Genomic DNA, 25906 nt, shown 5'->3' with positions numbered 1-25906 from the left:
GTGAGCCTCACTCCCAATGAGTGACACTGGATCAAGGTAAGAGGTTTCCTCAAAGACAAATAGTCAATGCCAGTGGTTGTGAGCCTTACTCCCAATGAGTGACACTGCTACAAGGTGAGAGGTTCCCTCCAATCAAAAGGCCAATGCAACAGGGCGTGAGCCTCACTCCTAATGAGTGACACTGCACCAAACTTGAGAGGCTCACTCCACTGCAAGAGCCAGTGACACAGGATGTGAGCCTCACTTCCAATGAGTGATACTGCACCAAGGTGAGCGGTTCACTCCAATCAAAATGCCAATGCCCCAGGGTGTGAGCCTTACTCCCTATGAGTGACACTGCACCAAGGTGAGAGATTCCTTCAGAGACAAATGCCAATGCCAATGGGTGTGAGCCACACTCCCAATGAGTGACACTGCACCAAGGTGAGAGGATTCCTCCAGTGCAAGAGCCAGTGCCAAAGGGTGTGAGCCTCACATGCAATGAGTGACCCTGCACCAAGGTGTGAGGTTCCCTCCAAGACAAAGGCCGATGCCACAGGGTGTGAGCCTCGCTCCCAATGAGTGACACTGGATCAAGGTAAGTAGTTTCCTCAAAGACAAATGGTCAATGCCACAGGTTGTGAGCCTTACTCCCAGTGAGAGACACTGCTCCAAGGTGAGAGGTTCCCTCCAATCGAAAGGCCAATGCCACAGAGTGTGAGCCTCTCTCCCAATGAGTGACACTACACCAAATTTGAGAGGCTCCCTCCAGTGCAAAAGCCAGTGCCACTGGGTGTGAGCCTCACACCCAATGGGTAACACTGCGCCAAGGTGAGAGGTTCCCTCCAGTAGGAGCCAGTGCCACAGGATATGAGCCTCACACTCAATGGGTGACATTGCACCAAGGTGAAAGGTTCCTTCCAAGACACAGGCCAATGCCACAGGGTGTGAGCCTCAATCCCAATGAGTGACCCTGCAACGAGGTGAGAGGTTCTCTCCAGTAAGAGCCAGTGGCAATGGTTGTGAGCCACAATCCCAATGAGTGACACTGCACCAAGGTAAGAGGTTCGTTCCAAGACAAATGCCAATCCCACAGGGTGTGAGCCTCACTCCCAATGAGTGACACTGCACCAAGGTGGGAGCTTCCCACAAGTACAAGGACCAGTGCCACAGAGTTTGAGCCTCACTCCCAATGAGTGATACTGCACCAATGTGAGAGGTTCCCTCCAGTGCATGAGCCAGTGCCACAGGGTGTGAGCCTCACACCCAATGATTGACACTGCACCAAGGTGAGAGGTTCCCTCTAGTGGAAGAGCCAGTGCTACATGGTGTGAGCCTCACACCCAATGGGTGACAATGCACCAAGGTGAGAGGTTCCCTCCAGTGCAAGAGCCAGTGCCACAGGGTGTGAGCCTCACACTCAATGGGTGACATTGCAGCAAGGTGAAAGGTTCCTTCCAAGACAAAGGCCATGCCACAGGGTGTGAGCCTCACTCCCAATGAGTGACACTGTACCAAGGTAAGAGTTTTCCTCATAGACAAATGGTCAATGCCATAGATTGTGAGCCTTACTCCCAATGAGTGACACTGCTTCAAGGTTAGAGGTTCCACCAATGCCACAGGGTGTGAACCTGACTCCCAATGAGTGACACTACACCATATTTGAGAGGCTCCCTCCAGTGCAAGAGCCAGTGCCACAGGGTGTGAGCCTCACTTCCAATGAGTGATACTGCACCAAGGTGAGCGGTTCACTCCAATCAAAATGCCAATGCCACAGGGTGTGAGCCTCACTCCCAATGAGTGACACCTCACCAAGGTGAGAGGTTCCTTCCGAGACAAATGCCAATGCCACTGGATGTGAGCCTCACTCCCAATGAGTGACACTGTACCAGGGTGGGAAGTTCCCTCCAGTAGGAGCCAGTGCCAATGGGTGTGAGCCACACTCCCATTGAGTGACACTGCACCAAGGTGAGAGGATTCCTCCAGTGCAAGAGCCAGTGCCAAAGGCTGTGACCCTCACACGCAATGAGTGACCCTGCACCAAGGTGAGAGGTTCCCTCCAAGAAAAAGGCAGATGCCACAGGGTGTGAGCCTCATTCCCAACGAGTGATGCTACGCCAAGGTGAGATGTTCCCTCCAATGCAAGAGCCAGAGCAACAGGGTGTGAGCCTCACACCCAATGGGTGACACTGCACCAAGGTGAGAGGTTCCTTCCAGTACAAGAGACAGTGCCACAGGGTGTGAGCTACACACCCAATGGGTGACCCTGCACTAAGGTGAGAGGTTCCTTACAAGACAAAAGCCAATACCACAGGGTGTGAGCCTGACTCCCAATAAGTGTCACTGCACCAAGGTGAGAGGTTCCTTCCAAGACAAATGCCAATGCCACAGGGTGTTAGCCTCACTCCCAATGAGTGACACTGCGCCAAGGTGGGAGGTTCCCTCCAGTAGGAGCCAGTGCCACTGGGTGTGAGCCACACTCCCAATGAGTGACACTGCACCAATGTGAGAGGTTCACTCCAGTGAAAGTGCCAGTGTCACAGGGATTGAGCCTCACTACCAATGATTGACAATGCATCAAGGTGAGAGGTCCCCTCCAAGACAAAGGCCAATGCCACGGGGTGTGAGCCTCACTCCCAATGAGTGACACTGCACCAAGGTGAGAGGTTCCTTCCGAGACAAATGCCAATGCCAATGGATGTGAGCCACACTCCCAATGGGTGACACTGCACCAAGGTGAGAGGTTCACTCCAGTGAAAGAGTCAGTGCCATCGGGTGTGAGCCTCACTACCAATGAGTGACACTTCACCAAGGTGAGAGGTTCCCTCCAATCGAAAGGCCAATGCCACAGGGTGTGAGCCTCACTCCCAATGAGTGACACTGCACCAATGTGAGAGGTTCCCTCCAGTGAGAGAGCCAATGTCACAGGGTGTGAGCCTCACTCCCAATGAGTGACACTGCACCAAGGTGGGAGGTTCCATCCAGTGCAAGAGCGAGTGAAAGAGGGTGTGAGCCTCACTAACAATAAGTGTCACTGAAACAAGTTAATCGGTTCCCTCTAAGACAAACGCCAATTCCAGAGGGTGTGAGCCTCACTCCCAATGAGTGACACTGCACCAAGGTGGGGGGTCCCCACAAGTATAAAAGCCAGTGAAAACAGGGTGTGAGCCTCACTCCCAATGAGTGACACTGCATCAATGTGAGAAGTTCCCTCCAGTGCAAGAGCCAGTGCCACAGGGTGTGAGCCTCACACCCAATGAGTGACACTGCACCAAGGTGAGAGGTTCCCTTCAGTGCAAGAGCCAGTGCCACAGGATATGAGCCTCACACTCAATGGGTTACATTGCACCAAGGTGAAAGGTTCCTTCCAAGACAAAGGCCAATGCCACAGGGTGTGAGACTCAATATCAATGAGTGACACTGCACCAAGGTGAGAGGTTCCCTCCAGTGGAAGAGCCAGTGCCACATGTTGTGAACCTCACACCCAATGAGTGACACTGCACCAAGGTGGGAGGTTCCATCCAGTGCAAGAGCGAGTGAAAGAGGGTGTGAGCCTCACTCACAATAGGTGTCACTGAAACAAGTTAATCGGTTCCCTCTAAGACAGACGCCAATTCCAGAGGGTGTGAGCCTCACTCCTAATGAGTGACACTGCACCAAGGTGGGAGGTCCCCACAAGTATAAAAGCCAGTGAAAACAGGGTGTGAGCCTCACTCCCAATGAGTGACACTGCATCAATGTGAGAAGTTCCCTCCAGTGCAAGAGCCAGTGCCACAGGGTGTGAGCCTCACACCCAATGAGTGACACTGAACCAAGGTGAGAGGTTCCCTTCAGTGCAAGAGCCAGTGTCACAGGATATGAGCCTCACACTCAATGGGTTACATTGCACCAAGGTGAAAGGTTCCTTCCAAGACAAAGGCCAATGCCACAGGGTGTGAGACTCAATATAAATGAGTGACACTGCACCAAGGTGAGAGGTTCCCTCCAGTGGAAGAGCCAGTGCCACATGTTGTGAACCTCACACCCAATGGGTGACACTGCACCAAGGCGAGAGGTTCCCTCCAGTGCAAGAGCTAGTGCCACAGGATATGAGCCTCACACTCAATGAGTGACATTGCACCAAGGTGAAAGGTTCCTTCCAAGACAAAGGCCAATGCCACAGGGTGTGAGCCTCACTCACAATGAGCAACTCTGCACCAAGGTGAGAGTTTCCCTCCAATCGAAATGCCAATACCACAGGGTGTGAGCCTCACTCCCAATGAGTGACACTGCACCAAGGTGGGAAGTTCGCTCCAGTGCAAGAGCCAGTGCCAGAGGGTGTGAGCCTCCCTCCCAATAAGTGACACTGCAACAAGTTGAGAGGTTTCCTCCAAGTCAAATGCCAATTCCAAGGGTGTGAGCCTCACTCCCAATGAGTGAAACTGCACAAGGTGGGAGGTTCCCACAAGTACAAGAGCCAGTGCCAAAGGGTGTGAGCCTCAGTCCCAATGAGTTACTCAGCACCAATGTGAGAGGTTTCCTACAGTGGAAGAGCCAGTGCCACAGGGTGTGAGCCTCACACCCAATGGGTGACACTGCATCAAGCTGATAGGTTCCCTCCAGGGCAAGGTCCGGTGTCACAGGATATGAGCATCACACTCAATGGGTGACAGTGTACCAAGGTTAAAGGTTCCTTCCAAGACAAAGGACAATGCCACAGGGTGTGAGCCTCTCTCCCAATGAGTGACACTGTACCAAGGTGAGAGGTTCCCTCCAGTGGAAGAGCCATGCCAAAGGGTGTGAGCCTCACAACCAATGGGTGACACTCCACCAAGGTGAGCGGTTCCCTCCAGTGCAAGAGCCAGTGCCACAGGATATGAGCCTCACACTCAATGGGTGACATTGCACCACGGTGAAATGTTCCTTCCATGACAAAGGCGAATGCCACAGGGGTTGAGCCTCACTCCCAATGAGTGACACTGAACCAAGGTAATTGGATTCTTCAGAGACAAATGGACAATGCCACAGGTTGTGAGCCTTACTCGCAATGAGTGACAATGCTCCAAGGTGAGAGATTCCCTCCAATAGAAAAGGCCAATGCCACAGAGTGTGAGCCTCACTCCCAATGAGTGACACTACACCAAATTTGAGAGGCTCCCTCCAGTGAAAAAGCCATTGCCACAGGATGTGAGCCTCACTCGCAAAGAGTGACACTGCACCAAGGTGAGAGGTTTCCTCCACTCGAAATGCCAATGCCACCGGGTGTGAGCCTCACTCCCAATGAGTGACACTGTACCAAGCTGGGTGGTTTCCACAAGTACAAGAGCAGTGCACAGGGTGTTAGCCTCACTCCCAATGAGTGACACTGCACCAAGGTGGGAGGATCCCTCCAGTGCATGAGCCAGTGCCAGAGGGTGTGAGCCTCACTCCCAATAAGTGACACTGCAACAATTTGAGAAGTTCCCTCCCAGACAAATGCCAATTCCACAGGATGTGAGCCTCACTCCCATTGAGTGACACTGCACCAAGGTTGGATGTTCCCACAAGTACAAGAGCCAGTGCCACAGGGTGTGAGCCTCACTCCCAATGAGTGACACTGCACCAAGGTGAGAGGTTCCCTCCAGTGCAAGAGCCAGTGCTACAGGATTTGAGCGTCACACTCAATGGGTGACATTGCACCAAGGTGAAAGGTTCCTTCAAAGACAAAGGCCAATGCCACAGGGTTTGAGCCTCACTCCCAATGAGTGACACTTCACCAAGGTGAGAGGTTCCCTTCAGTGGAAGAGCCAATGCCCCAGGGTGGTAGCCTCACACCCAATGGGTGACACTGCACCAAGGTGGGAGGTCCCCACAAGTATAAAAGCCAGTGAAAACAGGGTGTGAGCCTCACTCCCAATGAGTGACACTGCACCAAGGTGAGAGGTTCCCTCTAGTGGAAGAGCCAGTGCCACATGGTGTGAGCCTCACACCCAATGGGTGACAATGCACCAAGGTGAGAGGTTCCCTCCAGTGCAAGAGCCAGTGCCACAGGGTGTGAGCCTCACACTCAATGGGTGACATTGCAGCAAGGTGAAAGGTTCCTTCCAAGACAAAGGCCATGCCACAGGGTGTGAGCCTCACTCCCAATGAGTGACACTGTACCAAGGTAAGAGTTTTCCTCATAGACAAATGGTCAATGCCATAGATTGTGAGCCTTACTCCCAATGAGTGACACTGCTTCAAGGTGAGAGGTTCCACCAATGCCACAGGGTGTGAACCTGACTCCCAATGAGTGACACTACACCATATTTGAGAGGCTCCCTCCAGTGCAAGAGCCAGTGCCACAGGGTGTGAGCCTCACTTCCAATGAGTGATACTGCACCAAGGTGAGCGGTTCACTCCAATCAAAATGCCAATGCCACAGGGTGTGAGCCTCACTCCCAATGAGTGACACCTCACCAAGGTGAGAGGTTCCTTCCGAGACAAATGCCAATGCCACTGGATGTGAGCCTCACTCCCAATGAGTGACACTGTACCAGGGTGGGAAGTTCCCTCCAGTAGGAGCCAGTGCCAATGGGTGTGAGCCACACTCCCATTGAGTGACACTGCACCAAGGTGAGAGGATTCCTCCAGTGCAAGAGCCAGTGCCAAAGGCTGTGACCCTCACACGCAATGAGTGACCCTGCACCAAGGTGAGAGGTTCCCTCCAAGAAAAAGGCAGATGCCACAGGGTGTGAGCCTCATTCCCAACGAGTGATGCTACGCCAAGGTGAGATGTTCCCTCCAATGCAAGAGCCAGAGCAACAGGGTGTGAGCCTCACACCCAATGGGTGACACTGCACCAAGGTGAGAGGTTCCTTCCAGTACAAGAGACAGTGCCACAGGGTGTGAGCTACACACCCAATGGGTGACCCTGCACTAAGGTGAGAGGTTCCTTACAAGACAAAAGCCAATACCACAGGGTGTGAGCCTGACTCCCAATAAGTGTCACTGCACCAAGGTGAGAGGTTCCTTCCAAGACAAATGCCAATGCCACAGGGTGTTAGCCTCACTCCCAATGAGTGACACTGCGCCAAGGTGGGAGGTTCCCTCCAGTAGGAGCCAGTGCCACTGGGTGTGAGCCACACTCCCAATGAGTGACACTGCACCAATGTGAGAGGTTCACTCCAGTGAAAGTGCCAGTGTCACAGGGATTGAGCCTCACTACCAATGATTGACAATGCATCAAGGTGAGAGGTCCCCTCCAAGACAAAGGCCAATGCCACGGGGTGTGAGCCTCACTCCCAATGAGTGACACTGCACCAAGGTGAGAGGTTCCTTCCGAGACAAATGCCAATGCCAATGGATGTGAGCCACACTCCCAATGGGTGACACTGCACCAAGGTGAGAGGTTCACTCCAGTGAAAGAGTCAGTGCCATCGGGTGTGAGCCTCACTACCAATGAGTGACACTTCACCAAGGTGAGAGGTTCCCTCCAATCGAAAGGCCAATGCCACAGGGTGTGAGCCTCACTCCCAATGAGTGACACTGCACCAATGTGAGAGGTTCCCTCCAGTGAGAGAGCCAATGTCACAGGGTGTGAGCCTCACTCCCAATGAGTGACACTGCACCAAGGTGGGAGGTTCCATCCAGTGCAAGAGCGAGTGAAAGAGGGTGTGAGCCTCACTAACAATAAGTGTCACTGAAACAAGTTAATCGGTTCCCTCTAAGACAAACGCCAATTCCAGAGGGTGTGAGCCTCACTCCCAATGAGTGACACTGCACCAAGGTGGGAGGTCCCCACAAGTATAAAAGCCAGTGAAAACAGGGTGTGAGCCTCACTCCCAATGAGTGACACTGCATCAATGTGAGAAGTTCCCTCCAGTGCAAGAGCCAGTGCCACAGGGTGTGAGCCTCACACCCAATGAGTGACACTGCACCAAGGTGAGAGGTTCCCTTCAGTGCAAGAGCCAGTGCCACAGGATATGAGCCTCACACTCAATGGGTTACATTGCACCAAGGTGAAAGGTTCCTTCCAAGACAAAGGCCAATGCCACAGGGTGTGAGACTCAATATCAATGAGTGACACTGCACCAAGGTGAGAGGTTCCCTCCAGTGGAAGAGCCAGTGCCACATGTTGTGAACCTCACACCCAATGAGTGACACTGCACCAAGGTGGGAGGTTCCATCCAGTGCAAGAGCGAGTGAAAGAGGGTGTGAGCCTCACTCACAATAGGTGTCACTGAAACAAGTTAATCGGTTCCCTCTAAGACAGACGCCAATTCCAGAGGGTGTGAGCCTCACTCCTAATGAGTGACACTGCACCAAGGTGGGAGGTCCCCACAAGTATAAAAGCCAGTGAAAACAGGGTGTGAGCCTCACTCCCAATGAGTGACACTGCATCAATGTGAGAAGTTCCCTCCAGTGCAAGAGCCAGTGCCACAGGGTGTGAGCCTCACACCCAATGAGTGACACTGAACCAAGGTGAGAGGTTCCCTTCAGTGCAAGAGCCAGTGTCACAGGATATGAGCCTCACACTCAATGGGTTACATTGCACCAAGGTGAAAGGTTCCTTCCAAGACAAAGGCCAATGCCACAGGGTGTGAGACTCAATATAAATGAGTGACACTGCACCAAGGTGAGAGGTTCCCTCCAGTGGAAGAGCCAGTGCCACATGTTGTGAACCTCACACCCAATGGGTGACACTGCACCAAGGCGAGAGGTTCCCTCCAGTGCAAGAGCTAGTGCCACAGGATATGAGCCTCACACTCAATGAGTGACATTGCACCAAGGTGAAAGGTTCCTTCCAAGACAAAGGCCAATGCCACAGGGTGTGAGCCTCACTCACAATGAGCAACTCTGCACCAAGGTGAGAGTTTCCCTCCAATCGAAATGCCAATACCACAGGGTGTGAGCCTCACTCCCAATGAGTGACACTGCACCAAGGTGGGAAGTTCGCTCCAGTGCAAGAGCCAGTGCCAGAGGGTGTGAGCCTCCCTCCCAATAAGTGACACTGCAACAAGTTGAGAGGTTTCCTCCAAGTCAAATGCCAATTCCAAGGGTGTGAGCCTCACTCCCAATGAGTGAAACTGCACCAAGGTGGGAGGTTCCCACAAGTACAAGAGCCAGTGCCAAAGGGTGTGAGCCTCAGTCCCAATGAGTTACTCAGCACCAATGTGAGAGGTTTCCTACAGTGGAAGAGCCAGTGCCACAGGGTGTGAGCCTCACACCCAATGGGTGACACTGCATCAAGCTGATAGGTTCCCTCCAGGGCAAGGTCCGGTGTCACAGGATATGAGCATCACACTCAATGGGTGACAGTGCACCAAGGTAAAGGTTCCTTCCAAGACAAAGGACAATGCCACAGGGTGTGAGCCTCTCTCCCAATGAGTGACACTGTACCAAGGTGAGAGGTTCCCTCCAGTGGAAGAGCCATGCCAAAGGGTGTGAGCCTCACAACCAATGGGTGACACTCCACCAAGGTGAGCGGTTCCCTCCAGTGCAAGAGCCAGTGCCACAGGATATGAGCCTCACACTCAATGGGTGACATTGCACCACGGTGAAATGTTCCTTCCATGACAAAGGCGAATGCCACAGGGGTTGAGCCTCACTCCCAATGAGTGACACTGAACCAAGGTAATTGGATTCTTCAGAGACAAATGGACAATGCCACAGGTTGTGAGCCTTACTCGCAATGAGTGACAATGCTCCAAGCTGAGAGATTCCCTCCAATAGAAAAGGCCAATGCCACAGAGTGTGAGCCTCACTCCCAATGAGTGACACTACACCAAATTTGAGAGGCTCCCTCCAGTGAAAAAGCCATTGCCACAGGATGTGAGCCTCACTCGCAAAGAGTGACACTGCACCAAGGTGAGAGGTTTCCTCCACTCGAAATGCCAATGCCACCGGGTGTGAGCCTCACTCCCAATGAGTGACACTGTACCAAGCTGGGTGGTTTCCACAAGTACAAGAGCAGTGCACAGGGTGTTAGCCTCACTCCCAATGAGTGACACTGCACCAAGGTGGGAGGATCCCTCCAGTGCATGAGCCAGTGCCAGAGGGTGTGAGCCTCACTCCCAATAAGTGACACTGCAACAATTTGAGAAGTTCCCTCCCAGACAAATGCCAATTCCACAGGATGTGAGCCTCACTCCCATTGAGTGACACTGCACCAAGGTTGGATGTTCCCACAAGTACAAGAGCCAGTGCCACAGGGTGTGAGCCTCACTCCCAATGAGTGACACTGCACCAAGGTGAGAGGTTCCCTCCAGTGCAAGAGCCAGTGCTACAGGATTTGAGCGTCACACTCAATGGGTGACATTGCACCAAGGTGAAAGGTTCCTTCAAAGACAAAGGCCAATGCCACAGGGTTTGAGCCTCACTCCCAATGAGTGACACTTCACCAAGGTGAGAGGTTCCCTTCAGTGGAAGAGCCAATGCCCCAGGGTGGTAGCCTCACACCCAATGGGTGACACTGCACCAAGGTGGGAGGTCCCCACAAGTATAAAAGCCAGTGAAAACAGGGTGTGAGCCTCACTCCCAATGAGTGACACTGCATCAATGTGAGAAGTTCCCTCCCGTGCAAGAGCCAGTGCCACAGGGTGTGAGCCTCACACCCAATGAGTGACACTGAACTAAGGTGAGAGGTTCCCTTCAGTGCAAGAGCCAGTGCCACAGGATATGAGCCTCACACTCAATGGGTTACATTGCACCAATGTTAAAGGTTCCTTCCAATCAAAGGCCAATGCCACAGGGTGTGAGACTCAATATAAATGAGTGACACTGCACCAAGGTGAGAGGTTCCCTCCAGTGGAAGAGCCAGTGCCACATGTTGTGAACCTCACACCCAATGGGTGACACTGCACCAAGGTGAGAGGTTCCCTCCAGTGCAAGAGCCTGTGCCGCAGGATATGAGCCTCACACTCAATGAGTGACATTGCACCAAGGTGAAAGGTTCCTTCCAAGACAAAGGCCAATGCCACAGGGTGTGAGCCTCGCTCCCAATGAGTGACACTGGATCAAGGTGAGAGGTTTCCTCCAATCGAAAGACCAATGCCACAGGGTGTGAGCCTCAATACCAATGAGCAGCACTACACCAAGGTGAGAGTTTCCCTCCAATCGAAATGCCAATACCACAGGGTGTGAGCCTCACTCCCAATGAGTGACACTGCACCAAGGTGGGAGGTTCGCTCCAGTGCAAGAGCCAGTGCCAGAGGGTGTGAGCCTCACTTCCAATGAGTTACTCAGCACCAATGTGAGAGGTTTCCTACAGTGGAAGAGCCAGTGCCACAGGGTGTGAGCTTCCCTCCCAAAAAGTGACACTGCAACAAGTTGAGAGGTTTCCTCCAAGTCAAATGCCAATTCCAAGGGTGTGAGCCTCACTCCCAATGAGTGACACTGCACCAAGGTGGGAGGTTCCCACAAGTACAAGAGCCAGTGCCAGAGGGTGTGAGCCTCACTCCCAATGAGTTACTCAGCACCAATGTGAGAGGTTTCCTACAGTGGAAGAGCCAGTGCCACAGGGTGTGAGCCTCAAACCCAACGGGTGACACTGCATCAAGCTGATAGGTTCCCTCCAGGGCAAGGTCCGGTGTCACAGGATATGAGCATCACACTCAATGGGTGACAGCGCACCAAGGTGAAAGGTTCCTTCCAAGACGAAGGACAATGCCACAGGGTGTGAGCCTCTCTCCCAATGAGTGACACTGTACCAAGGTGGGTGGTTCCCTCCAGTGGAAGAGCCATGCCACAGGGTGTGAGCCTCACAACCAATGGGTGACACTCCACCAAGGTGAGCGGTTCCCTCCAGTGCAAGAGCCAGTGCCACAGGATATGAGCCTCACACTCAATGGGTGACATCGCACCACGGTGAAATGTTCCTTCCATGACAAAGGCAAATGCCACAGGGTGTGAGCCTCACTCCCAATGAGTGACACTTAACCAAGGTAATAGGATTCTTCAGAGACAAATGGACAATGCCACAGGTTGTGAGCCTTACTCGCAATGAGTGACAATGCTCCAAGGTGAGAGATTCCCTCCAATAGAAAGGCCAATGCCACAGAGTGTGAGCCTCACTCCCAATGAGTGACACTACACCAAATTTGAGAGGCTCCCTCCAGTGAAAAATCCATTGCCACAGGGTGTGAGCCTCACTCGCAAAGAGTGATCCTGCACCAAGGTGAGAGGTTTCCTCCAATCGAAATGCCAATGCCACAGGGTGTGAGCCTCACTCCCAATGAGTGACACTGTACCAAGCTGGGTGGTTTCCACAAGTACAAGAGCCAGTGCACAGGGTGTTAGCCTCACTCCCAATGAGTGACACTGCACCAAGGTGGGAGGTTTCCTCCAGTGCATGAGCCAGTGCCAGAGGGTGTGAGCCTCACTCCCAATAAGTGACACTGCAACAATTTGAGAAGTTCCCTCCCAGACAAATGCCAATTCCACAGGATGTGAGCCTCACTCCCAATGAGTAACACTGCACCAAGGTTGGATGTTCCCACAAGTACAAGAGCCAGTGCCACAGGGTGTGAGCCTCACTCCCAATGAGTGACACTGCACCAAGGTGAGAGGTTCCCTCCAGTGCAAGAGCCAGTGCTACAGGATATGAGCTTCACACACTCAATGGGTGACATTGCACCAAGGTGAAAGGTTCCTTCCAAGACAAAGGCCAATGCCACAGGGTGTGAGCCTCACTCCCAATGAGTGACACTGCACCAAGGTGAGAGGTTCCCTTCAGTGCAAGAGCCAGTGCCCCAGGGTGGTAGCCTCACACCCAATGGGTGACACTGCACGAAGGTGAGATGTTCCCTCCAGTGCCAGAGCCAGTGCCACATAATATGAGCATCTCACTCAATGGGTGACATTGCACCAAGGTGAAAGGTTCCTTCCAAGAGAAAGGCCAATGCCACAGGGTGTGAGCCTCACTTCCAGTGAGTGACACTGGCTGAAGGTAAGAGGTTTCCTCAAAGACAAATGGTCAATGCCAAAGGTTGTGAGCCTTACTCCCAATGAGTAATACTGCTCCAAGGTGAGAGGTTCAATCCATTCGAAAGGCCAGTGCCACAGGGTGTGAACCTCACTCCCAATGAGTGACAGTACACAACATTTGAGAGGCTCTCTCCAGTGCAAGAGCCAGTCCCACAGGGAGTGAGCATCATTCCCAATGAGTGACACTGCACCAAGGTGAGAGGTTCCCTCCAATCGAAATGCCAATGCCACAGGGTGTGAGCCTCACTCCCTATGAGTGGCACTGCACCAAGGTGGGTGGTTCCCTCCAGTGCAAGAGCCAGTGCCAGAGGGTGAGAGCCTCACTCCCAATAAGTGACTGTGAGAAGTTGGCCTGGCATATGCTGGTCACTAGTTATAGTGGCCACAATGAGTCAACAAAGTCCACTTGCAATATGACAAGGCCTAGGGCCCGGGGAGTCGCTGGGGCTTCACTACCGCAGTGTTAGCAGTAGGCCTGGGTGGTAAATTCCGTTCCGCTTGCGGAATTTGCGGAATTTGGGTAATTTCGCTTTCCGCGGAGAACGCAAAATTGCCCAAAAATCTGCTTTCCGCGACTTCGTGAAATTTTTTGCTTGTTCGCGTTCTCAATATGCGTGTTCGCGAGATATTTCACCCCGAGCACGCAAACAGCGATCGTGAACAGGAAAAAGTATCGCGAACAAGCAATTCCGCGTGCTCGCGGAATTTCTGCGTGTTCGCGGAGATTTTTTACCGTTTCGCGGAGATTTGCGTAACGCGGTTGCGCAAATTCCGCCCACCCCTAGTTAGCAGGTGAGTAACAGGCCCACGGGAGACGCGTGCAGTGTGTGAACACAGCCGCGGGTTCCCTATTGATTATAATGGTGCAAGTCGCGGTTTGATTTTTAAAGTTTTAGGGTATTTCGAGGAAGTCTACAAGCAAGCCACTTACAAGGTAAGTACTTCGAGGGCCAACACACACTAGGGCACCGGAGGGCATGAGTTACCTCACTCAGGGAAGCCGGGTGCATAGGTGTCTTTTGGTGTCGGGTCGCGTCGCTGTTTTCTATGGAGACTAAAGAAGACTTGCTGCTTGCGGCGAGTGAAGAAGTGTCCGGTGGAATCCAAGGGTGGATTCAAGATGCAGAAGACCTGAAAATTGAAGGGACAGTGTTCAAGGTCACTTGCCAGTGACCGGTGGCCAGCAAGATGGATGACCACAGATGTCGCGTGATTTCAGGTCGTCGATCGTGTTTTGACTCTTTGCTCATGAGGTCCAGGAAGGATCGACGATGACCAGCAGCTGGATTCGCAGTGTTCCATATCGTCTGCGGCTGATGACGGTGTCGGCAACCGGATTGGAGCCAACAAGCCTTCACAACTGCAAGTCTCGTGTAGACTGAAGAAAGTTGATGGTGCAGACCAGCAAGGTATGATGGACTCACCAAGCAAGGGTAAGTGAGGGCAGGCCGTTAGCAACCAGGGGAGCCCTTTGAGTTGTTAAGAAAGTCATCGTGGGACCCACTAGCCAACGGGCAAGTGATCGCAAAGACGCCTCTTCAGAAAATGCTTCACAGGAGCCCACGGTCACTCGGGATGGGGTAGGCCGCTGATTTTTGGTGCAAGACCTGCTGGAGTCTTGGGCAACAGATGGTCTAATGCACAAGTTCACATTCGACAATAGTTCACGGACCCTGGGTATTTCTCTTCCTCGTCACTCGTGGGGTTCACTCGCCACATCTCTGTTGGGGACTCACAATGGCTGCCGAGAAATCAGGAAATCTTCTTCCGGGGCAGCAGGGACTTCGAACTCCGGCTGGAGCGGGAAAGTTTGCAAACTTTGATTAAGGTTCTTGCTGCCTGCCAAGCAGGGGAGTCACTCCTTGATTCCAAGGGAGATTCTTCTGTCTTCCAAAGGTAGTGGAACGTCGAAGGGCCAGGATTGTTCTTCGTAGAGCGTTGTCCAGGCTTATCTGCTTTGCAATGGCAATGCTTGCTATCTTATAGTGAAGACAGGGGAGGGACTAGCTCTATGACCACTCCTCTAGGAGGGTCGGGGTAGGGGGTGGTTACACCCACTTCCCTTTGTCCAGTTTCGTGCCAGAGCAGGGGCAGGTAGCCCCTGAACCGGTTTGAGCTGGCATATGCACAGAGGAGCCTACTGCTCCCCCAGTGCAAGACTTCAAAGCACTCTAAGAGTGCACCCACCCAGCTCCAATACACTAAATTCTGTCTGGAGGTGGTGACACCTCCCTGTGACAGGATGCCTTTTGTTGGGCTTCCTCCACTGCGAGTTTCAGTCAGCAGCAGGAGGGCAGCCCAGTGTCTGTGCTGGTGGCATCCATTTTGTGATGCCAGGGCTCTATAACATTTTTGTCATTTAGTACAGTGGGTACATGTCATCTTCCCTAGAAGGGTGGGATCATACTCCCACACCAGTTACTGGTGTGGGGGTATGATTCCAAGTTGTTTGACACCAAACACGACATGTTTTGATGCAGTCATTCCAAAGTTAGCATTTACCGCGAGGATATAATGCACTTAACAGTGTATGGTTTAACCGCATCCACAAACAGCCACAGAGAATAGACTCTGCCAGCTGCAGAGGGGTCCTGCTCATACAGAAGCACCCCCTCACATAGTAAACCAAGCACCCTGCCCTCAGGACTGATAGGGCCTGCTATAGGGGTGGCTGATAGGTTTATATGTGTGTATGGTGACATATAGGAACCTATACCTCAGTGAGGAGTGCTAGCACTACCTCACACAGGCTGCAGTAGCAGGCCTGTGGTGTCAGATTGAGAATGCTTCCCAGGGGTGGCATAATACATGCTGCAGCCTCTGGTAGGCCTGTGAAGTGCCTATGCCCTAGGTACCTAAGGTACCATATATTGGGGCTCATAAGGTACCACGGTATCCACTCACTAGTGCATCTAATATGCACACCAAGTTGTTTAGGGAGAACATAAAGACTGGGGTCCTGATTAGCAGGGACCCAGCCAGACTATAGCCAGAAACCAGTGTATACATCAGAAAAAAAGTGGGGGCAACATAAATGCAGATCCTACTTTCCTACAGTGACACTGCAACAAGTTGAGAGGTTCCCTCCAAGACAAACGCCAATGTCACAGGGTGTGAGCCTCACTCCCAATGAGTGACACTGCACCAAGGTGAGAGGTTCCCTCCAGTAGAGCCAGTGCCACTGTATGTAAGCCACACTCCCAATGAGTGACACTGCACCAAGGTGAGAGGTTGACTCCAGTGAAAGAGACAGTGCCATAGGGTGTGAGCCTCACTACCATTGAGTGACAATGCACCAATGTGAGAGGTCCCCTACAACACAATGGCCAATGCCACAGGAAGTGAGCCTCACACCCAATGAGTGACACTGCTACAAGGTGAGGAATTCATTCCAAGACAAATGCCAATTCCAGAGGGTGTGACCATGACTTCCAATAAGTGACACTGCACCAAGGTGAGGGGATCCCTCCAGTGCAATGGGTGACACTGCACTAAGGAGAAAGGTTCCTTCCAAGACAAAGGTCAATGCCCCAGGATGTGAGCCTCAATACAAATGAGTGACACTGCACCAAGGGGAGTGATCCCCTCCAAGACAACAGCCAGTGCCACAGGGTGTGAGCCTCACTCCCAATGAGTGACACTGCACCAAGGTGAGAGGTTCCCTCCAGAAAGAGCCAGTGCCACTGGATGGGAGCCACACTCCCAATGAGTGACACTGCACCAAGGTGAGAGGTTCCCTCCAATACAAAGGCCAATGCCACAGGGTTTGAGCCTCACTCCCTATGAGTGATGCTGCACCAAGGTAAGAGCTTCCCTCCAGTGCAAGAGCCAGTTCCACAGGGTGTGAGCCTCACACCCAATGGGTGACACTGCACTAAGGAGAGAGGTATCTTCCAAGACAAAGGTCAATGCCACAGGATGTGAGCCTCATTCCCAATGAGTGACACTGCACCAAGATGAGAGGTTCCTTCCGAAACAAATGCCAAAGCCACAGGTTGTTAGCCTCACTTCCAATGAGTGACACTGCACCAATGTGAGAGGTTCCCTCCAGAAAGAGTTAGTGCCACTGGATCTGAGCCACACTCACAATGAGTGACACTGCACCAAGGTGAGAGGTTCACTCCATTGAAAGAGCCAGTGCCATAGGGTGTGAGCCTCAATACAAATGAGTGACACTGCACCAAGGGGAGTGGTCCCCTCCAAGACGAAATCCAGTTCCACAGGGTGAGAGCCTCACTCCCAATGAGTGACACTGCACCAAGGTGAGAGGTTCCTTCCAAGACAAATGCCAATGCCACATGTTGTTTGCCTCACTCCCAATGAGTAACACTGCACCAGGGAGGGAAGTTCCCTCCAGTAGGAGCCAGTGCCAATGGGTGTGAGCCACCTTCCCAATGAGTGACAATGCACCAATGTGAGATGTCCACTCCAGTGAAAGAGCCAGTGCAACAGGGTATGAGCCTCACTGCCAATGAGCGACACTGCACCAAGATGAGAGATTCCTTCCAAGACCAATGCCAATTCCAAAGAGTGTGACCCTCACTCCCAATGAGTAGCACTGCACCTAGGTGGGAGTTTCCCACAAGTACAAGAGCCAGTGCCACAGGGTGTGAGCCTCACTCCCAATGAGTGACACTGCACCAAGGTGAGAGGATCCCTCCAGTGCAAGAGCCAGTGCCAAAGGGTGTGAGCCTCACACGCAATGAGTGACACTGCACCAAAGTGAGAGGTTCCCTTCAAGACAAAGGCCAATGACACAGGGTGTGAGCCTCACTCCCAATGAGTGATGCTGCACCAAGGTGAGATAATTCCTCCAGGGCAAGAGCCAGTGCCATAGGGTGTGAGCCTCACACCCGATGGGTGACACTGCACCAAGGTGAGAGGTTCCCCCCAGTGCAAGAGCCAGTGCCACAGGGTGTGAGCCTCACACCCAATGAGTGACCCTGCACTAAGGTGAGAGGTTAATTCCAAGACAAAGGCCAATGCCACAGGGTATGAGTCTCACTCCCAATAAGTGACACTGCACCAAGGCGAGAGGTTCCTTCCAAGACAAATGCCAATGCCACAAGGTGTTAGCCTCACTCCCAATGAGTGACAGTGCACCAAGGTGGGGGGTTCCCTCCAGTAGGTGCCAGTACCACTGGGTGTGAGCCACACTCCCAATTAGGGACACTGCACCAAGGTGAGAGGTTCACTCCAGTGAAAGTACCAGTGTCACAGGGTTTGAGCCTCACTACCAATGATTGACAATGCACCAAGGTGAGAGGTCCCCTCCAAGACAAAGGCCAATGCCACTGGGTGTGAGCCTCACTTCCAATGAGTGACACTGCACCAAGGTGGGTGTTTCCCACATGTACAAGAGCCAGTGCCACAGGGTATGAGCCTAACTCCCAATGAGTGAAACGGCACCAAGGTGAGAGGTTCCCTCCAGTGGAGGCGCTAGTGCCACAGGGTGTGAGCCTCAAATCCAATGGATAACACTGCACCAAGGTGAGAGGTTCCCTCCATTGCAAGAGCCAGTGCCACAGGGTGTGAGCCTCATACCTAATGGGTGACACTGCACCAAGGTGAAAGGATCCATCCAAGACAAAGGCCAATGCCACAGGGTGTGAGCCTCACTCCCAATGAGTGACACTGCAACAACTTGAGAGGTTCCCTCCAAGATAAATGCCAATGCCGCAGGGTGTGATCCTCACTCCCATTGAGTGACCCTGCAACAAGGTGAGAGGTTCCTTCCAGTGCAAGAGACACCTTCCAGTGCAAGAGACAGTGCTACAGTTTGTTTCCCTCACACCCAAAGAGTGAAGCTACACCAAGGTGAGAGGTTCCCGCCAGTGCAGAGCCAGTGCAGAGGGCTTGAGCCTCACACCCAATGAGGGACACTGCACCAAGTTTTGACGTTCCTTCCAATACAAAGGTCAATGCCACAGGATTTGAGCCTCATTCCCAATGAGTGACACTGAACCAAGATGAGAGGTTCCTTCTGGGACAAATGCCAATGCCACAGGTTGTTAGCCTCACTCCCAATGAGTGACACTGCATCAAGGTGAGAGGTCCCTCCAGAAAGAGCCAGTGACACTGGATGTGAGCCACACTCCCAATGAGTGACACTGCACCAAGGTGAGAGGTTCACTCCATTGAAAGAGCCAGTGCCATAGGGTGTGAGCCTCACTACAAATGAGGGACACTGCACCAAGGGGAGTGGTCCTCTCCAAGACAAAAGCCAGTACCACAGGGTGTGAGCCTCACTCCCAATGAGTGAAACTGCACAAAGGTGAGAGGTTCCTTCCATTACAAATGCCAATGCCACATGTTGTTAGCCTCACTCCCAATGAGTGACACTGCACCAGGGAGGAAAGTTCCCTCCAGTAGGAGCCAGTGCCAATGGGTGTGAGCCACACTCCCAATGAGTGACACTGCACCAATGGGAGATGTTCACTCCAGTGAAAGAGCCAGTGCAACAGGGTATGAGCCTCACTACCAATGATTGACAATGCACCAAGGTGAGAGGTCCCCTCCAAGACAAAGGCCAATGCCACAGGGTGAGAGCCTCACTCCCAATGAGCGATACTGCACCAAGATGAGAGATTCCTTCCAAGACAAATGCCAATTCCAAAGGGTGTGACCCTCACTCCCAATGAGTAGCACTGCACCTAGGTGGGAGTTTCCTACCTATACAAGAGCCAGTGCCACAGAGTGTGAGCCTCCCTCCCAATGAGTGACACTGCACCAAGGTGAGAGGATCCCTCCAGTGCAAGAGCCAGTGCCAAAGGGTGTGAGCCTCACACGCAATGAGTGACACTGCACCAAAGTGAGAGGTTCCCTTCAAGAAAAAGGCCAATGGCGCAGGGTGTGAGCCTCACTCCCAATGAGTGATGCTGCACCAAGGTGAGATGTTTCCTCCAGTGCCAGAGCCAGTGCCACAGGGTGTGAGCCTCACACACGATGGGTGACCCTGCACTAAGGTGAGAGGTTCCTTCCAAGACAAAGGCCAATGCCACAGGGTATGAGTCTCACTCCCAATAAGTGGCACTGCACCAAGGTGAGAGGTTCCTTCCAAGACAAATGCCAATGCCACAGAGTGTTAGCCTCACTCCCAATGAGTGACAGTGCACCAAGGTGGGAGGTTCCCTCCAGTAGGTTCCAGTGCCACTGGGTGTGAGCCACACTCCCAATTAGGGACACTGCACCAAGGTGAGAGGTTCACTCCAGTGAAAGTGCCAGTGTCACAGGGTTTGAGCCTCACTACCAATGATTGACAATGAACAAAGGTGAGAGGTCCCCTCCAAGACAAAGGCCAATGCCACTGGGTGTGAGCCTCACTCCCAATGAGTGACACTGCACCAAGGTGGGAGTTTCCCACATGTACAAGAGCCAGTGCCACAGGTTGTGAGCCTAACTCCCAATGAGTGAAACTGCACCAAGGTGAGAGGTTCCCTCCAGTGGAGGCGCTAGTGCCAACGGTGTGAGCCTCAAATCCAATGGATAACACTGCACCAAGGTGAGATGTTCCCTCCATTGCAAGAGCCAGTGCCACAGGGTGTGAGCCTCATTACTAATGGGTGACACTGCACCAAGGTGAAAGGATCCTTCCAAGACAAAGGCCAATGCCACTGGGTGTGAGCCTCACTCCCAATGAGTGACACTGCACCAAGGTGGGAGTTTCCCACATGTACAAGAGCCAGTGCCACAGGTTGTGAGCCTAACTCCCAATGAGTGAAACTGCACCAAGGTGAGAGGTTCCATCCAGTGGAGGCGCTAGTGCCAACGGTGTGAGCCTCAAATCCAATGGATAACACTGCACCAAGGTGAGATGTTCCCTCCATTGCAAGAGCCAGTGCCACAGGGTGTGAGCCTCATACCTAATGGGTGACACTGCACCAAGGTGAAAGGATCCTTCCAAGACAAAGGCCAATGTCGCAGGGTGTGATCCTCACACCCAAAGAGTGACGCTACACCAAGGTGAGAGGTTCCCGCCAGTGCAAGAGCCAGTGCAGAGGGCTTGAGCCTCACACCCAATGAGGGACACTGCACCAAGTTTTGAGGTTCCTTCCAAGACAAAGGTCAATGCCACAGGATGTGAGCCTCATTCCCAATGAGTGACACTGCACCAAGATGAGAGGTTCCTTCCGAGACAAATGCCAATGCCACAGGTTGTTAGCCTCACTCCCAATGATTGACAATGCACCAAGGTGAGAGGTCCCCTCCAAGACAAAGGCCAATGCCACAGGGTGAGAGCCTCACTCCCAATGAGCGACACTGCACCAAGATGAGAGATTCCTTCCAAGACAAATGCCAATTCCAAAGGGTGTGACCCTCACTCCCAATGAGTAGCACTGCACCTAGGTGGGAGTTTCCCCCCTATACAAGAGCCAGTGCCACAGAGTGTGAGCCTCTCTCCCAATGAGTGACACTGCACCAAGGTGAGAGGTCCCCACCAAGACAAAGGCCAATGACACTGGGTGTGAGCCTCACTCCCAATGAGTGACACTGCACCAAGGTGGGAGTTTCCCACATGTACAAGGGCCAGTGCCACAGGGTGTGAGCCTATCTCCCAATGAGTGAAACTGCACCAAGGTGAGAGGTTTCCTCCATTGGAGGCGCTAGTGCCACAGGGTGTGAGCCTCAAATCTAATTGATAACACTGCACCAAGGTGAGAGGTTCCCTTCATTGCAAGAGCCAGTGTCACAGGGTGTGAGCCTCATACCTAATGGGTGACACTGCACCAAGGTGAGAGGATCCTTCCAAGACAAAGGCCAATGCCACAGGGTGTGAGCCTCACTCCCAATGAGTGACATTGCAACAACTTGAGAGGTTCCCTCCAAGATAAATGCCAATGCCGCAGGGAGTGATCCTCACTCCCAATGAGTGACCCTGCAACAAGGTGAGAGGTTCCTTCCAGTGCAAGAGCCAGTGCTACAGTTTGTGTCCCTCACACCCAAAGAGTGACGCTACACCAAGGTGAGAGGTTCCCGCCAGTGCAAGAGCCAGTGCAGAGGGCTTGACCCTCACACCCAATGAGGGACACTGCACCAAGTTTTGAGGTTCCTTCCGAGACAAATGCCAATGCCACAGGTTGTTAGCCTCACTCCCAATGAGCGACACTGCACCAAGGTGAGAGGTTCCCTCCAGAAAGAGCCAATGCCACTGGATGTGAGCCACACTCCCAAGAGTGACACTGCACCAAGGTGAGAGGTTCACTCCATTGAAAGAGCCAGTGCCTTAGGGTGTGAGCCTCACTACAAATGAGTGACACTGCACCAAGGGGAGTTGTCCTCTCCAAGACAAAAGCCAGTGCCACAGGGTGTGAGCCTCACTCCCAATGAGTGACACTGCACCAAGGTGAGAGGTTCCTTCCATGACAAATGCCAATGCCACATGTTGTTAGCCTCACTCCCAATGAGTGACACTGCACCAGGGAGGGAAGTTCCCTCCAGTAGGAGCCAGTGCCAATGGGTGTGAGCCACACTCTCAATGAGTGACACTGCACCAATGTGAGACGTTCACTCAAGTGAAAGAGCCAGTGCAACAGGGTATGAGCCTCGCTACCAATGATTGACAATGCACAAAGGTGAGAGGTCCCCTCCAAGACAAAGGCCAATGGCACTGTGTTTGAGCCTCACTCCCAATGAGTGACACTGCACCAAGGTGGGAGTTTCCCACATGTACAAGAGCCAGTGCCACAGGTTGTGAGCCTAACTCCCAATGAGTGAAACTGCACCAAGGTGAGAGGTTCCCTCCAGTGGAGGCGCTAGTGCAAAAGGGTGTGAGCCTCAAATCCAATGGATAACACTGCACCAAGGTGAGATGTTCCCTCCATTGCAAGAGCCAGTGCCACAGGGTGTGAGCCTCATACCTAATGGGTGACACTGCACCAAGGTGAAAGGATCCTTCCAAGACAAAGGCCAATGCCGCAAGGTGTGATCCTCACTCCCAATGAGTGACCCTGCAACAAGGTGAGAGGTTCCTTCCAGTGCAAGAGCCAGTGCTACAGTTTGTGTCCCTCACACCCAAAGAGTGACGCTACACCAAGGTGAGAGGTTCCCGCCAGTGCAAGAGCCAGTGCAGAGGGCTTGAGCCTCACACCCAATGAGGGACACTGCACCAAGTTTTGAGGTTCCTTCCAAGACAAAGGTCAATGCCACAGGATGTGAGCCTCATTCCCAATGAGTGACACTGCACCAAGATGAGAGGTTCCTTCCGAGACAAATGCCAATGCCACAGGTTGTTAGCCTCACTCCCAAGGATTGACAATGCACCAAGGTGAGAGGTCCCCTCCAAGACAAAGGCCAATGCCACAGGGTGAGAGCCTCACTCCCAATGAGCGACACTGCACCAAGATGAGAGATTCCTTCCAAGACAAATGCCAATGCCACAGGGTGTTAGCCTCACTCCCAATGAGTGACACTGCACCAGGGAGGGAAGTTCCCTCCAGTAGGAGCCAGTGCCAATGGGTGTGAGCCACACTCTCAATGAGTGACACTGCACCTATATGAGACGTTCACTCAAGTGAAAGAGCCAGTGCAACAGGGTATGAGCCTCGCTACCAATGATTGACAATGCACCAAGGTGAGAGGTCCCCTCCAATACAAAGGCCAATGCCACAGGGTGAGAGCCTCACTCCCAATGAGCGACACTGCACCAAGATGAGAGATTCCTTCCAAGACAAATGCCAATTCCAAAGGGTGTGACCCTCACTCCCAATGAGTAGCACTGCACCTAGGTGGGATTTTCCCACCTATACAAGAGCCAGTGCCACAGGGTGTGAGCCTCACTGCCAATGAGTGACACTGAACCAAGGTGAGAGGATCCCTCCAGTGCAAGAGCCAGTGCCACAGGGTGTGAGCCTCACACCCAATGAGTGACCCTGCACTAAGGTGAGAGGTTCCTTCCAAGACAAAGGCCAATGCCACAGGGTATGAGTCTCACTCCCAATAAGTGACACTGCACCAAGTTGAGAGGTCCCTTCCAAGACAAATGCCAATGCCACAGAGTGTTAGCCTCACTCCCAATGAGTGACAGTGCACCAAGGTGGGAGGTTCCCTCCAGTAGGTACCATTGCCGCTGGGTGTGAGCCACACTCCCAATTAGGGACACTGCACCAAGGTGAGAGGTTCACTCCAGTGAAAGTGCCAGTGTCACAGGGTTTGAGCCTCACTACCAATGATTGACAATGCACCAAGGTGAGAGGTCCCCTCCAAGACAAAGGCCAATGCCACTGGGTGTGAGCCTCACTCCCGAAGAGTGACACTGAACCAAGGTGGGAGTTTCCCACATGTACAAGAGCCAGTGCCACAGGGTGTGAGCCTAACTCCCAATGAGTGAAACTGCACCAAGGTGAGAGGTTCCCTCCAGTGGAGGCGCTAGTGCCACAGGGTGTGAGCCTCAAATCCAATGGATAACACTGCACCAAGGTGAGATGTTCCCTCTATTGCAAGAGCCAGTGCCACAGGGTGTGAGCCTTATACCTAATGGGTGACACTGCACCAAAGTGAAATGATCCTTCCAAGACAAAGGCCAATGCCACAGGGTGTGAGCCTCACTCCCAATGAGTGACACTGCAACAACTTGAGAGGTTCCCTCCAAGATAAATGCCAATGCCGCAGGGTGTGATCCTCACTCCCAATGAGTGACCCTGCAACAAGGTGAGAGGTTCCTTCCAGTGCAAGAGCCAGTGCTACAGTTTGTGTCCCTCACACCCAAAGAGTGACGCTACACCAAGGTGAGAGGTTCCCACCAGTGCAAGAGCCAGTGCAGAGGGCTTGAGCCTCACACCCAATGAGGGACACTGCACCAAGTTTTGAGGTTCCTTCCAAGACAAAGGTCAATGCCACAGGATGTGAGCCTCATTCCCAATGAGTGACACTGCACCAAGATGAGAGGTTCCTTCCGAGACAAATGCTAATGCCACAGGTTGTTAGCCTCACTCCCAATGATTGACAATGCACCAAGGTGAGAGGTCCCCTCCAAGACAAAGGCCAATGCCACAGGGTGAGAGCCTCACTCCCAATGAGCGACACTGCACCAAGATGAGAGATTCCTTCCAAGAGAAATGCCAATTCCAAAGGGTGTGACCCTCAATCCCAATGAGTAGCACTGCACCTAGGTGGGAGTTTCCCACCTATACAAGAGCCAGTGCCACAGGGTGTGAGCCTCCCTCCCAATGAGTGACACTGCACCAAGGTGAGAGGTCCCCACCAAGACAAAGGCCAATGACACTGGGTGTGAGCCTCACTCCCAATGAGTGACACTGCACCAAGGTGGGAGTTTCCCACATGTACAAGGGCCAGTGCCACAGGGTGTGAGCCTATCTCCCAATGAGTGAAACTGCACCAAGGTGAGAGGTTTCCTCCATTGGAGGCGCTAGTGCCACAGGGTGTGAGCCTCAAATCCAATTGATAACACTGCACCAAGGTGAGAGGTTCCCTTCATTGCAAGAGCCAGTGTCACAGGGTGTGAGCCTCATACCTAATGGGTGACACTGCACCAAGGTGAGAGGATCCTTGCAAGACAAAGGCCAATGCCACAGGGTGTGAGCCTCACTCCCAATGAGTGACATTGCAACAACTTGAGAGGTTCCCTCCAAGATAAATGCCAATGCCGCAGGGAGTGATCCTCACTCCCAATGAGTGACCCTGCAACAAGGTGAGAGGTTCCTTCCAGTGCAAGAGCCAGTGCTACAGTTTGTGTCCCTCACACCCAAAGAGTGACGCTACACCAAGGTGAGAGGTTCCCGCCAGTGCAAGAGCCAGTGCAGAGGGCTTGACCCTCACACCCAATGAGGGACACTGCACCAAGTTTTGAGGTTCCTTCCGAGACAAATGCCAATGCCACAGGTTGTTAGCCTCACTCCAAATGAGCGACACTGCACCAAGGTGAGAGGCTCCCTCCAGAAAGAGCCAATGCCACTGGATGTGAGCCACACTCCCAAGAGTGACACTGCACCAAGGTGAGAGGTTCACTCCATTGAAAGAGCCAGTGCCTTAGGGTGTGAGCCTCACT

The sequence above is a fragment of the Triturus cristatus genome, chromosome 7, assembly GCF_964204655.1.
Source record: "Triturus cristatus chromosome 7, aTriCri1.1, whole genome shotgun sequence".
Classification (NCBI taxonomy): domain Eukaryota; kingdom Metazoa; phylum Chordata; class Amphibia; order Caudata; family Salamandridae; genus Triturus; species Triturus cristatus.
This window is presented reverse-complemented; position numbering follows the sequence as displayed.